This window comes from Chiloscyllium punctatum, chromosome 14 (genome assembly GCF_047496795.1).
Source record: "Chiloscyllium punctatum isolate Juve2018m chromosome 14, sChiPun1.3, whole genome shotgun sequence".
Lineage (NCBI taxonomy): Eukaryota > Metazoa > Chordata > Chondrichthyes > Orectolobiformes > Hemiscylliidae > Chiloscyllium > Chiloscyllium punctatum.
In genome coordinates, this window is record NC_092752.1 from 21,284,765 (window position 1) to 21,295,753 (window position 10,989).

A 10,989-nucleotide genomic window follows, 5' to 3' on the forward strand; every position below is an offset into this window, starting at 1 on the left:
ACCCTTCTCTTTTGAATAATGGAGTGACATTTGCTATTTTTCAATCTAATGGAACCTTTCCTGAATCCAGGGAATTTTGGATATTTGAAACCAATCCATCAATTGTTCACTGGCCATTTCTTGTAAAACCCACAATGAAGTCCATAAGACCTATGGGCTTATCAGCCTGCGGCTCCAAACAATTTGCTCAGCAGCACATCCTTTGTGATTACAATTTTCTTGTGTTCTTCCCTCCCTTTCATTTCATGATTGCAATTGTTTCTAGGATATTACTTATATCTTTTATAATAAAAAAGAAGCAAAAGACCTGTTTGATTCATTTTCCATTGCCTGATTTTCCACTATTTATTCCTCAAGTTCACTTGCTATCAGATCAATGCTCACCTTGTTAACTGTATTCTTTCTTAAGTATATATATATATAGAAACTCATGCTATATGTTTTTATATTTCTAGCTAGCTTTTGTTCCAAATTTTCCCCTATTTTAGTCATTCTTTACTGTTTCTATATTCTGTCCATTTTCCTAATGTGCCAATTATCTGTACATAATTATAAGCAGCTTCTTTAAGTTTGACTTTGTGGGCATTTTTTAGTTAACCACAATCGGTGGGTCTTCCCCTTGCACTTTTTCTTTCTTGCTGGAACGTACCTGTTCTGTGTGTTCTGAGAGAGATTGCTGCCTGAAAGGGTGCTTGCATTAGAAAATCATGTAGCATTTAAACAGTACTTATATGTGTATTTACATTGCCATTGTTACCAGGGCTATGGGTCAAGAGCTGGAAAGTGGGATTAATAGTCAAATTTTGGTTAACCAGCATGGATAGGATGGGTCAAATGACAAACTTCACTCAGGGCGCTAAATCTTTGGAGTTCTTGACCCAAGATGGCTGTGGAAACTGAGTTCTGTTGATTTCTACCCTGAAATGCTGATATGACAAAGCATGATAAAAATAAATCAGGATGAACCAACCAGCGCTGATCTCTGCATCAGATCTGGCAACATCAAAGGCACACCAAGGACAATCCATGCAGCAAAATCCATGTGAAAATCTGAGGACTGATGCCAAAATTTGGACAACTGTCCCACAGACTAGTCAAGCAACAGCCTGACATATTTGTGATCAAGAATGGGAACTTCCAGTCAACGTTCTGTTTACGGCTGCTCCATCCATTTCAACAGCCTCAGTTTCCAAATATAAGCCATTGTCCACCCCTTTTTTTAAAATTTCATGTTTAATGCTCAGGAAAAACTCCAATCTCAAGTGGCTCTCTAAATCTTCTAACTATATGAGGGACACAACTTTTTTTTTAAATCCTAGGAACTAACTTGTGCAAATTCTACAAGACGTGTGCTGGCATTGCATGTGGACATTTCTATCCTGTAACAATACAAATTGAAGAAAGCCTTGATTTTAAAAAGCTTGACTTCAAAGTGACAATTTGCCCATTCTAATTCTTCAATTTCATCTGTGAAATCAAATCCTAGACAAACCTCCAATTCATTAAAACCAGTCCCTCAGCAAGTTTCCCAAGTTGTTACAGCTCCAGATGAGATATCACAAACCATTAAGTTCCCTGATGAGGAATGATGAACTGGCTCCTCTTGATTATTTACTTGGCCTCAGTTGGTCACATGAATTAATTTTAAAAGGATCCTTTCCCTTGTGGATACCTTTTGCTCAGATCCAAATGCACTTATCATTTAAGAGGAAGCAATTGAACAAAGCTTTCTTGAATTAATGAAAACAATTAGTTTACTCATTACTAAACATGAAAAGAAATAATATTGTAAAACACATACACACAGATAGCAATAAAAGGCCAATCTAAAATAGATAAAAGTTAAAAAGATAACAGTTTTTAAATTGTTCACGAAGAGAGAACAGTTGAACATTTCAATCTTGTAGTGGATGATTTAAGTAGCTATTTTAAGGGCTATTCTAAAGCTGTGCCCTTCACAGCTACTGGTTTATACACCAGGACATCAGGTTATCAACACACACAGATTAGTCTTTTAACCCCATCCCTGTATATTCTTGAAAAAATGAGCACAAATATGTCTCTTGTCCAGACTGCTGTCTATTTTCTTTACCATTATGCTCACAGTTTGAGATATTTCTGATGGGTTTGTAGTGCTTTTCCTCCCTTTGAACCTTCTTAAGCACCTTGTCAGGTATAACATTCCAGGGTCTCTCTCTCTCTCCCTCTCTCTCTCCAGGTATGTATGTTATCTTAAAACATCCCAACATTTGTATGGCCTTTGCAGTCGCACAGTTTAGCGGGAACATTATCTAACAAAGAACAAAGAAAATTTACAGCCCAAGCCCTTCAGCCCTTCAAGCCTGAGCCATATCTCTGACACTGCACATCTACTTTACTTAGGCAAACATGACATACAGAATATTCTATTTATGTACATCAGGAATCATGCCTGTAATTTGTTTGATATTATTACTACCGTTTTTAATGTCAAAATGAAGCAAATTTTGTCGAACTTTTAGAATTCCCTTGTTCAAGCCATCCTGAGAACACCACCATCATGATGATCAGGGCAATTCATTACAAAACTAAAGGTTGGGTAATAAATATGGTTATGTAATATATAGTGATATGTAATGCATATGCGACTTTATTTCCTTCTCATATTAACTCTCACTGGCAATCTCAGAAATGTTAAACAGGAGGCAATGTGAAAATTGCAATATAAATCTGGCTTGTGTTTGATTTCTTTGCTCATTGTGGAAAAATGTTCTGAGAAATACTGTAATTTGAATATTTTGTCTCCCCCCCCACTCCACCACCACCACACTACAAATCCCACCCCTCCCTCCCCATCGCCATTTTGTGTAAAACAAAGCCATGGGATACAAAATTCAATCTGTTACACCATTTCCAGTTGTACCATAAAAGCCTTCCCAGCATCCCCAGGATAGGTGACATCACTATGTGTACAGCCCATGTAGCATTATTTGATAATGTGGAGACACACAGACCAAACACATACAATTAAAAATACAAGAAGAACAAGTCACAGGAATAGCTCCACCATTTAATATGATCATGTCTGATCTTGGTGAATTGCTTAACCAATCTGGACAATGGACACTGGAGATGCGCCAGGAAGTTTTTGCATTAGAAAGTTTCCAACTGCACTCTGGAGGATTTTGGAAGCATTTATCTACGTGATGTTGCATTCTTACAGAGATGGCAGAGAATTGCGTCATACATAGGCTATCACTATTTGGGGGGAAATATTACCGGTGTTCTTGTTGCATCGTACAGTTGGAGCATGGAGCAGACTGAATGTCCCCACTCACTGCTGGGATTGATCCTTAAGAGGCTCCAGGGAACCATGGCATTAATTACCATTCCGTACCAATAATACTTCCAGTCCTGCATCCAAAAGGCTGGGTGTCTCCAGGTACTCTGGTGTGTGGCTTACAAGAATTTCCACAGCAGAAACACTTATAAGCAGCTTCCCTTTAAAGGGCAGCCTAGCTGTGAGAACAGGCGTGCTGCCTGAACGTCTGGTCCACAGTTACATTGCCTGGGGCCCCCTAATATGTGCAAAGTTCATCAGTAGCACTGAGATGGGGACAGCATTGCCAGGGCTGCTAAAGGCATTCAGATCATGTAGAGGACAATTTGTATGCCTTTGACCTGAATAGGATGGGTACAGCCCAAATCATTTGCCACTGCAACTTTTGTCACATAATGAGCAAATGTCCCGTGTACAAGAGTGCCTATTCTGCGTTTCAACGTTGGACAGTTAAAAGATGTTGGTTTCATATTTGACCAATATGTAACAGGATGTGGTTGCAAACAAACAGTATTGTGAAAGCTGCATGTTACATACATATTAAAGCTCTACCAATGGCCATTAGCTTAATGTTCCTAAGTGGTGGGCTGGCAAGCAGGGGACTGTAAAATTAAGCACCTGTGGCACTGGTATCCTTTGCCTATCACGATGAATATGGAGACAATTTTAGAATCGTAATTCCCAGCTGTGACCTTGATAAATCTGATGAACTTTGGGTTAATTTTCACATCATAATGACCTAGTGTCAGGTGGTTCTAATACTCCATTTACAGCTCAGTACAGCTTTCTTCAACATCTTGCTGTGAATGTTGCTGTCCCTTCAGGACAAACAGCATGGACATTGCATCTAATCTGTTATCATTAATGGGATCTGAAATCCTCCACTGCTACGCTGTACCAGGCCATCTGTCTGGGAATTCTAACTCTTTGATACAAATAGAATGATTCGAAAAAACTTGCTGACAATTATTTAGCAAAATACATCAAATTCTAAATTGTAGTTTCTCTGATTGTGGTCAATGATGTAGCAGTTTTTCTTGAATGCTGTACTGTAGTTGTTCATTTCAGTTAGAGAGATAATGTTAAAATGGGGCACGTCAGTTAAATGGGCTTGAGGACTTAAATGCCTTTTTGCAACATATATAACATGGTGACTATTTTAATCATACTAACCTATTAGAAAATATTACAACATTTATATCAAGTAATTAGGCAGAATATTGTGGCCTTCTCATTGAAGTAGTTAGTTTGTATTTTTATTCATTCACAAGATATGACATTCTGAGAAAGGTCAAGTTTATGGCCCAATTCTAGTGGTGATTAACTTACCTTTTGAACCACTGAGTCAGTGTAGTGTGTGCACCAAATGCTGTTATTTTCAAATTCTTTCGCAGGATGTGGGCATCAAAGGCTAAGTCTGTATTAGTTCCCACCCCTAATTGTCCTGCAGAAGATGATAGTCAGCTGCTCTCTTCAACTGCTGCAGTCCTCACGCTGTGGAGATGCTGGTGTTGGACTGGATTGGACAAGATCAAAAATCACATGACACCAGGTTATAGTCCAACAGGTTTACTTGAAAACACTAGTTTTTAGAGTGCTGCTCCTTCATCGGTGCTAGTGAGACAGGAGGACCTAAGACATAGAAATTATAAGGAAAAGATCAAAGGGTTATTCACATACAACGTGTGCAAATTCAGTGCATTGATAATGGAGGGAGAGAAAGTTTAAATTGGAGAATGATGTTCTAATCAAGGACATGTGCCAATCAATGTGATGCCTTGCCTGGCTGGCACTGAGCTTCTTCACTGTTGTTGGGACTGAATTCATCCATCAGGCTATTGGAGGGTAGTCCATCACATTGCTAATTTATTCCTTGTTGATGGTGGACAAGCTTTCTGAATTCAGGAAGTAAGTTGGTCACCCTAGAATTCCTAGCCTTTGACCAGGTGTTGTAGCCAGAATTTCTTTTAGGACTAGTCCATTTCAGCTTCTGGTCAATGGTAATCTCCAGGATGTTAGTAGTGGGGATTCAGTGCTGGTAATATCTTTGAATGTCAACTATGGAAACAGGCTATTCAGTCTATCAAGTCCACACTGACCCTCCAAAGAGCATTACACCCAGATCCATCACCCTACCCTATCCCTGTAACCCACCTAGCCTGCACAACCCTGAACACTACAGGTAATTTAGCATGGCCAATCCACCTACTCTGCACACCTATGGACTGTGGGAAAAAACCAGAGCATCTGAAGGAAACCCACACAGACTTGGGGAGAGTGTGCAAACTCCAAGCTGACAGTCATCTGAGGCTGGAGTCAAACCCGGGTCCCTGACACTGTGAGACAGCAGTGCTAACCACTGGGCCACTGTGCCACCCTCATTCTGCATTAATTCACGTAAATAATTATCAGAATTAAATATCTCTGATTTCTCAAAGAAAGTATCACTTATTCACATCCCTGGAGAATGTCCTTGAACTTTTCCAGAGAGAAATGCTGGGAAATCACAGAGAATCAACAAACACAACTAGAAACGATCTCTGAAGTTACAGTGGGAATCAGGAATTCAGATTTGCCTTATTTTCATATTGATAGTCAAGAGGACAGTCAAAACAGGTGCAAATTTTATGACACGAGTTTGAGGTGTGACAAAGATTTAACAAGCAGCTAAAAGAGCACCTGAAAAACAGTTTGATCTTAAACAATGAGTGATCACAACAGGAAACCTGTCTTGCTTGCAAGTACATTCATTAACATTGTTGCTGCCTTGATCCAATTCAAAGTCCAATACAGATAAATTCTCAGATTGATGTCCCTGTTCATTTTAGAGCTATATATGTTAGCTCCAATTTTATGTGATTAGTTTGCTTATACAAAAGTAATCTATATATTAAAGAGTTGAACACACGTGTTTAACATTTCTATGAAATCATCCTCCATATTAAGGTGTCAGGATAATTGGTCATTTTTGATGGTGATGTGTTTCAGCTTCTTTTCCTGAAACAGTTTGTCACCTTTACTGCTGGAATATAGAATTGAAATGTTTACACATTTGTGTTGTGGAGTCTGTTTTATCAGGTATTCATTGGTACACTCCGGAGCATTAGCTTCCAGTCACTACAGCAGCTTTCTGTCATCACTCTCTGTCTCTTACAATTGGGCCAATTTTGAATCCATTTCATCAAATTACCCTGTATCCCATGTGCAGTTGCCTTCTTGATAAATGTCCTATGTGGGACCTTGTCAAAGGCTATAGTGAAATCGAAATAAACTACAGAAATTGTTCACCTCCTCAAAAACTTCAATCAAGTTTGATAGGCATGACCTCCCTCTGACAAAGCCATGATGACTCTCCCAGATCAAGCCTTACTTCTCCAAGTGAAGATAAATGCTCTCCTTCAGAATTTTCTCCAAGTCTGTATAATATCATCATAATTGATAGTGCTTAAGGTATTTCTGTGGTAGAAGTTTATGATATATGACTTTTAGTTAGGAATTTGATTCTAAAGTAGAGGTTTTTATTCGATTTTCAATTCTGTTAAGATAACTTGCAAGGGTTTTTTTTATCTGTAGGTCAGAATAACATTTCCAAGAATTAACGTGACTTAAGATAAAGATTAGAAAAATGATTAGAAAAACTACATGGTGAAACAACTACCAAGTTGAGCTTTTTATGAGTCAGAGAATAGGGGGGCAAGAGGCTAGTAAAAGATTGCATATCAGAAGAACAGATCCAAATCAGAAGTTTAGTTTATTGGCAGTCTGAAGGCCATTAGAGCTGGAGAGAAATCTTAAGCTGTTTTAGTTGCTTTTAGTTTTTTTTCCTTAGATTTTAGAACAAATAGTTAGTTAGTGAGTTAGCTTGAGTTTGTGTGTTATTTAACACTGTTTACTTAGTGTTTCAAATCAAAATGCGACACAGCCTAAAGAAACAAATGAAAGCGACAATTCACGCATCATTGACCTTAAAACTTCATGAGATCAGGAATCTATGTTGAAGACTCCCTGGCCAAACTCTTACAGACTGTAAACCACCATATCCCCGCCTTTGGGCAGATTTCCCAACTTTAACATAAGTCCTAATGTCAGTCAGGAGCACTTAGCAAATTTAACTGGGCTGGGTTTGTCATAGAGTGACAGAGTGATAGAATCATACAGCATGGAAACAGACCCTTCAGTCCAACAACTCCATGTCAAACATAATCCCAAACTAAATTAGTCCCACCTGCCTGTTCCAGGCCCATATCCCTCTAAACCTTTTTTCATTCATGTACCTATTCAAATGCCTTTTAAACTTTATAATTGTACCCACATCCACCACTTCCTCAGGAAGTCTATTCCACACACCAACCCACCCTCTGCATAAAAACATGTGCCTCTCATGTCTAGTTTAAAAATCTCTCTCCTCTCACCTTAAAAATGTGCCCTGGTCTTGAAATCTCTTGTCCTTGGAAAAATGCACTTAGCATTAACTCTATCTATACGTCTCATTATTTCATCAACTTCTATCAGGTCACCTCTCAACTTCCTACATTCCAGTGTAAAAACTTCCAGCAAATCCTTTACACTCAAACATTCCATACCCAGCAACAATCTGGTAAATCTCTTCTAAGCCCTCGCTAGCTTAATAATATCCTTCCTATAACTGGGTGACCAGAACTGGGCACAGTATTCCAGAAGAGGCCTCACCAATGTCCTGTTCAACATCAACATGGCTTCCCAACTCCTATACTCAAAGGACTGAGCAATGAAGGCAAGTGTGCCAAATTCTTTTTTAACCACCCTGTCTACGTGTCGATTCTCCTGTTCCTTGGATGTTGCCTGACCTGCTGCGCTTTTCCAGCAACACATTTTCAGCGCTGTCTACATGTAACACAAACTTCAAAGAACAATGTACCTGACCCCCTCAGTCCCTCTGTTCTACAATACTACCCAAGGTACTACCATTAATTGTATAAGCCCTACCCCTGTTTGTTGTACCAAAATGCAATACTTCTCATTTATTCAGATTGAACTCCAGCTGCCATTTTTCAACCCATTGATCCATTTGATCAAGATCCCTTTGTAATCTTGGAAAACCTTCTTTCCTGAAGAAGGGCTTATGCCCAAAACGTCGATTCTCCTGCTCCTTGGATGCTGCCTGACCTGCTGTGCTTTTCCAACAACACATTTTTAAGCTCTGATTTCCAGCATCTGCAGTCCTCACTTTCTCCTAAAACCTTCTTCATTAGTATGTAAGTTAGCTCGCTCAGCTTGAAGGTTTGTTTTCAGATGTTTCATCACCATACTAGGTAACATCATCAGTGAGGGTCTCTGATGAAGCGCTGGTGGTATGTCTTACCTTCTCTATTTATAGGTCTTGGTTTCTTAAGGTGGGTGATGTCATTTCTGTTCTTTTTAAGGGAAGGCAAATGGGCTCTAACTCGATGTGTTTATTGATGGAGTTCTGGTTAGAATGCCATGCCTCTAAGAATTCTCGTGCGTGTCTTTGTTTTGCTTGTCCTAGGATGTGTGTGTTGCCCCAGTCAAAGTGGTGTCCTTCTTTGCCTGTATGTGTAGAAACCAGTGATAGTGGGTTATGGCCAGTTGGTGTTCATTTTTCCTGGTGGCAAGTTTCCCCAATGTAGTTTTTTTTTACAGTTCTTGCAAGGTATTTTGTAAATTACATTAGTTTTGCTGCTGATATCTATTGGATCCTTTAGGTTCATTAGTTACTTTTTAAGTGTGTTGGTATGTTTGTGGGCTACCATGATGCAAGGGGTCTGAGTAATCTGGAAATCATTTCTGATATGTCTTTGATGTAAGGTATAGCTATAGTGGCTGTAATTTTTGGTTGCGTTGTGTCTGCTTGTTTGGGTTTGTTTCTGAGGAGTCGGTGGATTGTGTTTATTAGGTACCCGTTTTTCTCGAAAACGGTATATAGATATGTTCCTCTGATTTTTGTAGCCCTTGGGTGCTGCACTGTGATGTAGCTCGTTGAAATAACATCTTGATGCAGTTCCATTCCTCCTTCATTGTCTACTATACCACCAATTTAGTTGTCATCATCACACTTATTAACCATGTCTTCTATATTCTCATCTAAATCATTTTTATCAAGGAAAAGCAAAAGTGGACCCAGAACCAATCCCTGAGGAACACCAGTGATGACAAGCCTCCAGTCGAAAAAGCAACCCTCCACCATTACTCTCTGTCATAGTCAATGCTGAGTGGTCCATCCAGTTTCAATCCTTTGTTTAGGTTCTGTAGCCATTTGGTTTGAAAGGCTAAGCAGACAGCATTAAATAGCAGAGTTGAAACTTAGCAGGCCAAGTCCAAGATAGAAATGGTTTATTCACATGCATGTGGGGTGCAGCTCAAAGGCTGTCTACTGAGTTACAAATAGTTATGACTTTTATACATAAAATACAGTTAGACACCACATTCTAAGCAACCAATCTACCTATCACTAAGCTTGGTACATGTCACATGTTCTAAATGTGAGACATGTCTCATGTTCTACCTGCTAACTAAATGTTTAAACTATTCAAGAGCCCAAAGCTTTAAAGATACAATCTGAGAACAGTTAAGCGGAGAAGAACATTTAAATTTAAATTTATGCTCCATAAAAACTATAGAAAATTATTTTCCTAAGAGTATTACACTGGAGTTTCACTTTCTCATTAGCTAGTGTTACAGGTAAATGGATGTAGTGTACTGGTTGATTAGAAAGTTTAAGTCTGACCCCTGACTTCTGAAATTTGACTTGAGTGTCATGACCTGAAACAATGTGGAAACTCCCACTGTCTTTGGGAGTCCTGTCTAGCTAATTGCAACTTATCTCAAACAATTACAGACTCAGTGTCTCTTTTTCTTTTGTAACTAGTCAGTTTACCTAAAGGCAAAGGGTTGTTCTTCATCCTTTTCCTGCTCTTGGAAATTTGTCCTGGATGTGTATACAGATCTCTCGGTAATTTTCCACAATAGGGACTTTCTGCTTTAACCTTTTACATCCTTGCTATTCCTTAAAATACTTTTATTTTATTTTGTTGTGCTTCATCCTTCTGATATAAAGAAAGAGCAGCTATAAATAGGGAAATGGAAGGAGGAGAGAAACGCAAAGTTACAATCACTGCTGTGTATTGAGTAAATTGTTGGATCTGCAGGCTGAAAAATGTTCTAATCCTGATGGACTTGATCTGTTAACTTTTTTAAAAAGGTGACTTGATTAATACATTGGTTTTAATTTTCCAAACTTGCTTGGATTTGGGGAAGGTCCCATTAGATTGGAAATTAACAAATAGTTTAATTATCCTTCATTTTATAAGGGAGCTAGAAAGCCAGAAACTAGAGTCCAGGTAGCAAACATTTGTAATAGGAAAACTGTCAGACGCCATTGTAAAGAAGTTATTGCAGAGAATTTAGTTAAGTTCGAAATAATCAGGAAAAGTCAACAAGGTTTTAAAAAGAGGAAATCCTGTTTAGATGATCTATTGGAGCTCTTTGAGGGAGTAAGGTGCTATGGATATAGGAACACTAATTAATATAATACGCTTACTTTTCCAGAAGGCATTTGATAAAGTGCCACATTAAAGATGATGGCTTAGAGGGTGGTATTTACATGGAAAGAAGATTGGCTGGCCAACAGAAAAAAGAGAGTAGGCATAAATGGATCTTTTTCAGGTTGGCAA